We start from the raw sequence: 5000 nt of genomic DNA on the forward strand, positions 1-5000 counted from the left end.
CTGAGTGCTTGCCTGGTTTCGGTTTGCCAGTCCCCGCCTTCCCTCCCTCCCTCCCTCCCTCCCTCCCTCCGTCCGGGCAGCCGGGGATCTTGCTCGTGACCCTCTGGGCACCCCGTGCCGGCCGCCCCGGGCCCCGCCGGCGTCTCCGTGGGATTTGCCCCCGCCGAGGAGTCGCGTGGGGAGCGCGTTTCCTTCGAGGCGGCCTCCCGGCGACGTCTTCCCAGCTTCCCCGGCCACCCCCCCCCCCCCCCCCCCGTCTGCTGCCGGGGTCGCGCCGTGTCGTGCCGTCCCGGGAGCTAGCTCCGAGACGGACGCCTCGGGGCCGCGCCAGACGCCCGCCGGCTCGCCCCGGCGGGCTGAGCTCGGGCGTTTGGGCGGCCCGGCGCTGCTGCATCCTCGGTGGCCGGCCGGCGACAGGGAACCCGGCCCGGGGACGTTGGAGCCGTTGTCGGGAGCCACCTGGCGGCCGCTTTTATATTGTCCCTTGTCTCTGGAGCTTCGGCGACCTTCGTGAGGGCTGTGACTCGGCCGCCGGGCCCGAGGCAGAGTTCCGGGAGCCGGGCGACGCTGGCGGTGACTGTCCCGGTGGGGCCCAGGCGTGGGCGCCTCCTGCTGTCGCTTGAGATTGGGCGTGCAGGCCTATGAGGGTGTGACTGTCGCCGCGCTCTCGAGCCGGTCTGTGGGGCCGCCTGGCCTGGTCGACCAGCATCCGGCCGCGGGGACCGACCCGGCCACCCGACCCTCCTTCCTTCCTTCCCTCCCTCCCCCCCCCCCACCGCCCGGTCCCCACAGCGCCCCGCTCCGGAGGTGGGGACCGGCCCGTGCCCGTGCCCGTGCGTTTAGGCCGGTGGAGGGCGCGACGGGCTCGTTGGCGGGCGCGCGTGGGTCCCGGTGGTCGGATTCTTTCTGACCGATGCTTTTCCGAGTCGGACTCCGGAGGTGGGGACCGGGCTGGGCCGCGAGGGGTGACCCGGAGAGAGAGGCCCGGGCCCGGGTGCGGTCCCTCGTGGGCTCCGGTCGCCTGGGAGGTGCCTCCGTGCGAAAATGTTTCCAAGTCCCCCTGGGTCCGGGGACGCGGACGGGCCGGGACCTGCTCGCGCGGGTGGCCGGGGAGGGCGCACCCGGCCCTTTAGCGGGCCCACGTGGGTCCCGGTCGGCGGACGCGACTTTTTCTCGCCCTCCCCCGCCCCCTCCTCCACCGCGAGTCCCGGCCGGGGTGGGGGTGGCGGTGGGGACCGGCCCGAGTCGTACTGGGTGGCCCGGATAGGGCGGCCTGGGCCCGGGCGCGGTCCCTCGTGGGCCCCGCTCGTCAGAGGCGGCAGAGTGGGATAGTTCCTTTTCTGTAACCAAGTCTTCGCCCGGGGACTCGGAGGGACTGCGGTACGGTACCTGCTCGCGCGGGCGATCCGGGGAGGGCGACCCCGGCCCGCTCGCTGCCTCTGACACGTTTTCCCGCCCCGCCCCGCTCCACTCTGCCGCCCCCGCTCCTCGGGTCGACCAGATGGCCCCGAGAGAGCTCCGGGGCTGCTGTGGATGGGGAAGTGTTGGGGAGAGGTAGCCGGGCCGAGGTCCCGGGGAGCCCCCCCGAGGTTCGTGGATGGGCCCCGCTGCCGGGCGCCGTGATTTTTTTCGCCTGAAATGGGCCTTTTTTACCACCAGATAGGTGCTGACACGGTCTCCTCTGGCATCTCTCGCTGGGGGTTCTGGGACTCTGGACGCGCGCAGGGCGCTGGGCTTTGGACCGCCGTCCGGCGCCCGAACCGGCCCTTGCCACTTGAGCCGCCCGCTTGGGCCTGCGCGCCGGCTCTCGTGTGTGCGCCCGGCTGACCCGACCCGCGGTGCCGCCTCCGGTCTCTGGCTCACCCGAGGGCGGCGGGGCGAGGTGGTGCGTGGGTCTTCTACCCCGTGTGACTCCCCTTCCCCGCCGCAGGCACCCGGTGGTGGCTGAGACGACCCCAACCCGCAGGCTCCGTGCCACGTGTCAGGCGTTCTCCTCGCGGGGTCGTCGGCCACTGTTGCCCGAGAAGGCAAGAGGGAGCGAAGGGGGGGGCTGGGTGCCGGCTGAGGCTGAAGCAGGCTCCTCCGGTGAGGGTCCTCGCCGTGCCCCTCCTCCCTCGGGGCCCTCGTGGCCCCTGGCTCTCTGGATTGACTGATCGATGTGGTGATGTCGCGCTCTCCTGGGCCGGGCCTTAAGTCGCGCCAGACGAGGGACGGACGTTCTTGGCGAACGGGACCGCTCTTCTCGTTCTGTCCGCGGGCCCCTCGCCTCTCTTGTCACGCCCTGCCGGCCTGCCGAGGGGTGTGTGGGAGGCAGGGGTGGTGGTCTCCGGCCCTGACCTGCGGTCTCCCGCCTCCTGCCTCATGGCGTGGGCGGGGCCGTGGTCCTCGGACGCAGCAGACGCTCTCGCTTCGCCTCCTTGGCGTGTGCCTCGCGGGCGGTCCTCCCCGCGTCGGTGGGGGCCGTCCCGCCGCTGCGCCGCGCGCCCGCTGCCGGCGCGTGAGCGTGACTTGCTCGGTCCTCTGTGGTGCCCCTGGAGCGCTCCAGGTCGTCCCTCAGGCGCGCGAGGCCGAGCGGTGGTGTCGTTCCCTTTTCCCAGCGTGCTCCTCGGGGTCTCCGCCGCGGTGGTGTGTCCCGTGAGTGGCTCTCTTGGGGGGGTCGAGACGGTAAAGGGCGCGGGGGCTTGCCTCTGTTTCTCTCCCTCGGTGGGGGACGGGGGCCTGCCACCTCGTCGCCATCGTCCTCCCACGGTGTGCCGTGGGGGGGACTGACTTCGTGGCTGGGCCGACGCCGCGTGTGCCGCCGCCCCCCACTTGCGTGTGTGTGGGGAGTCGCACACGGGCGTGGGTGCGATCGCGTTGGGCCGGGGCCTGCGAGAAGGGGGCGTCTGTCGCGCTTCTCGGGCGTGCTCCCCCCTTCCGGAGCCCGGTGGACGAGCCTGGGGGGCGGCAGAGGTTGTGCCCCCGAGGCTGTGGCCGCGAACGCTCCAGTGGGCCGTGTGCTTACCCATACCGCAGACCCCCCCACCCCTCCCACGGCCAGTCGTGGACTTGGTGGCTCGTGGAGCGCCTCCGTGGGCCCGAAGGGCAGAGACGATGGGTGGGGGATGACGCACCCTCGGTGAGAAAGCCTTCTCTAGCGATCCGAGAGGGAGCCTTGGGGTACCGGACCCCCCAGCCGCTGCCCCTCCCAAGCGTGCAGTGGGCCACGGTGGCCACTGCCAGAGCCACGTGGGCGGCAGAGGCCCTCGCCCTCGCGGGAGGGCTTGCGCCGGCCCCGCGGTGGGGCCGAGTGCCGCTCTTTGCCTACCGCGGCCCGCGCCTCCCCCCTCTGAGTCGGGGGAGGGTCCCGCCAGGCCGGCGTCCGGCGCGGGGCCGTGTGTGCGCGTGTGTGTGCGCGTGCGGTGACCCGCGCGGTGGCGAGCCCGAGGTGGGGTTCGGGGACGCACGGACGTCCCGACTCCCCAGTCCCGCAGCCGCGAGGAGCCCGTCGCGCCTGCCCTCGCCGCGAGTCGCGGCCGGGGGCGGTGTGTGGGCACGGTGCGGGTCGCCTCGCTCGGGAGCGTTTCCCTGGGGCGCGAGCCCCGGGGGTCGGACTCAGATGAAGGCGGATGTGGCGAGGACGGAGGAGGTTGAGTTTGGGCGGACGGGTCCCTCCGTGTCACGCGGGGGGAAACCGTCGCACACGGGCCCCGGCGGCGGGGCCGGGTCGTGGGAGACCCCCAGGGTGGCCGGGGCCGGCCGGCGTCCCAGGCGTCGTGGGACCGCCCTCGTGTGTGTGGCGGTGGGACCCCGCGCTTGTTTCCCTGGCGGGCCCGGTCGTGCCTCGGCCCTTCCTGTCCCTGGGCGGGCGCCCCTGCGCCCCTGCCCCGCGGCCCTCGCCGCTGTGTGTGTGCGTGCCGCCCCCTCCCCGTGGCCGCCGGCCCTCCCCGGCCCCCAGCCCTCCGTGCCCCCTTCCCCGTCTGGGATCGAGCCGGCCTCGCCCACGTGAGGGTGTCGCCCGCCCCGGCCGCCGCGGCGGGCGGCGTCCCCGGGTGGAGTGCTCACGGTCCCTGAGGCGGGGGAGTCGGGCGCGGCGGCGGAGGCGTGTGTGGCGGGGCACGTGGGGCGGCCGGTGTGCGCGCGGGAGAGTGTTGTTGTCGCGGGGCTGGCCGCGGCTCGTGGGTGTTTGGCGGTGGTGGGCGCGAGCCCCGCGAGGGGGGGCACCCTGGTGGGGGGCCGAGGAGGCCAGTCGGCGTCCTGGGTGCCGCGGGACCGCCCCTGCGCTGGAGGCCTCTGGCGGTGAGACCCCGTGTCGTGCCCCGGCGGCCGACTCGCGTCCGTGCCCTTAGGATGGCCCCCGGGCCTCCCTCGCGTCGGCGCGCGTCCGCCCCCGCCCACCACGTCTTCCGCGAGGTCGTCGCCGCGCCTCCGCGGCGGCGGCCGAGCCAGCCGCGCCTCGTCGGCCCTGTCTCCCGTCCGTCCATCCGCCCCGTCCGTCGCGTCTGCCGACCCCCGGGCCGCGTCCCGGTGTGTTTCGCTTCCCGGGCCTGCCGCGGCGCCGCTCCGTGGTCCGCCGCCGCCGCCGCCGCCGCCCGTCCGCCGGCGTCGTTGCGTGTTGGGCGAGGTTGGGGGGACCGCCGTCCGTCCCCCTGCCGCGCCGCGCCCCGCCCCGGCGCGCTCGCCCGAGCGCGGGTCGTCGGGACCCCGGCCGGCCGTCGCGGACCGGCCGCCGTGCCCGCGATGCCCCGCTCCCGTCGGGCGGGCGGGGAGGTGAGGGGTGGCCGGGCCTCGGCCCGAGCCCCCGCCGCCCCCCGTCCGTGTGAGCGCGGGCGAGCGGGCACGCGCCGGCCGGCCTCCGGAGCGACCTGCCGGTGCCCGTGGCCCCGCTCCCGGGCCGCCGAGGTTGCGGGCCGCGCCGCTTTGGTTGGTGGGGTGGGGGTCGGAGGTGCGGGGAGAGCCCCGGTGGGGCCGCCCCCCTTCCCCCCTCCCTCGTCCCTCCACGCCGCGACGTCGCGGCGGCG

Source organism: Pseudorca crassidens, unplaced genomic scaffold, assembly GCF_039906515.1.
Source record: "Pseudorca crassidens isolate mPseCra1 unplaced genomic scaffold, mPseCra1.hap1 Scaffold_162, whole genome shotgun sequence".
NCBI classification, from domain to species: Eukaryota; Metazoa; Chordata; class Mammalia; order Artiodactyla; family Delphinidae; genus Pseudorca; species Pseudorca crassidens.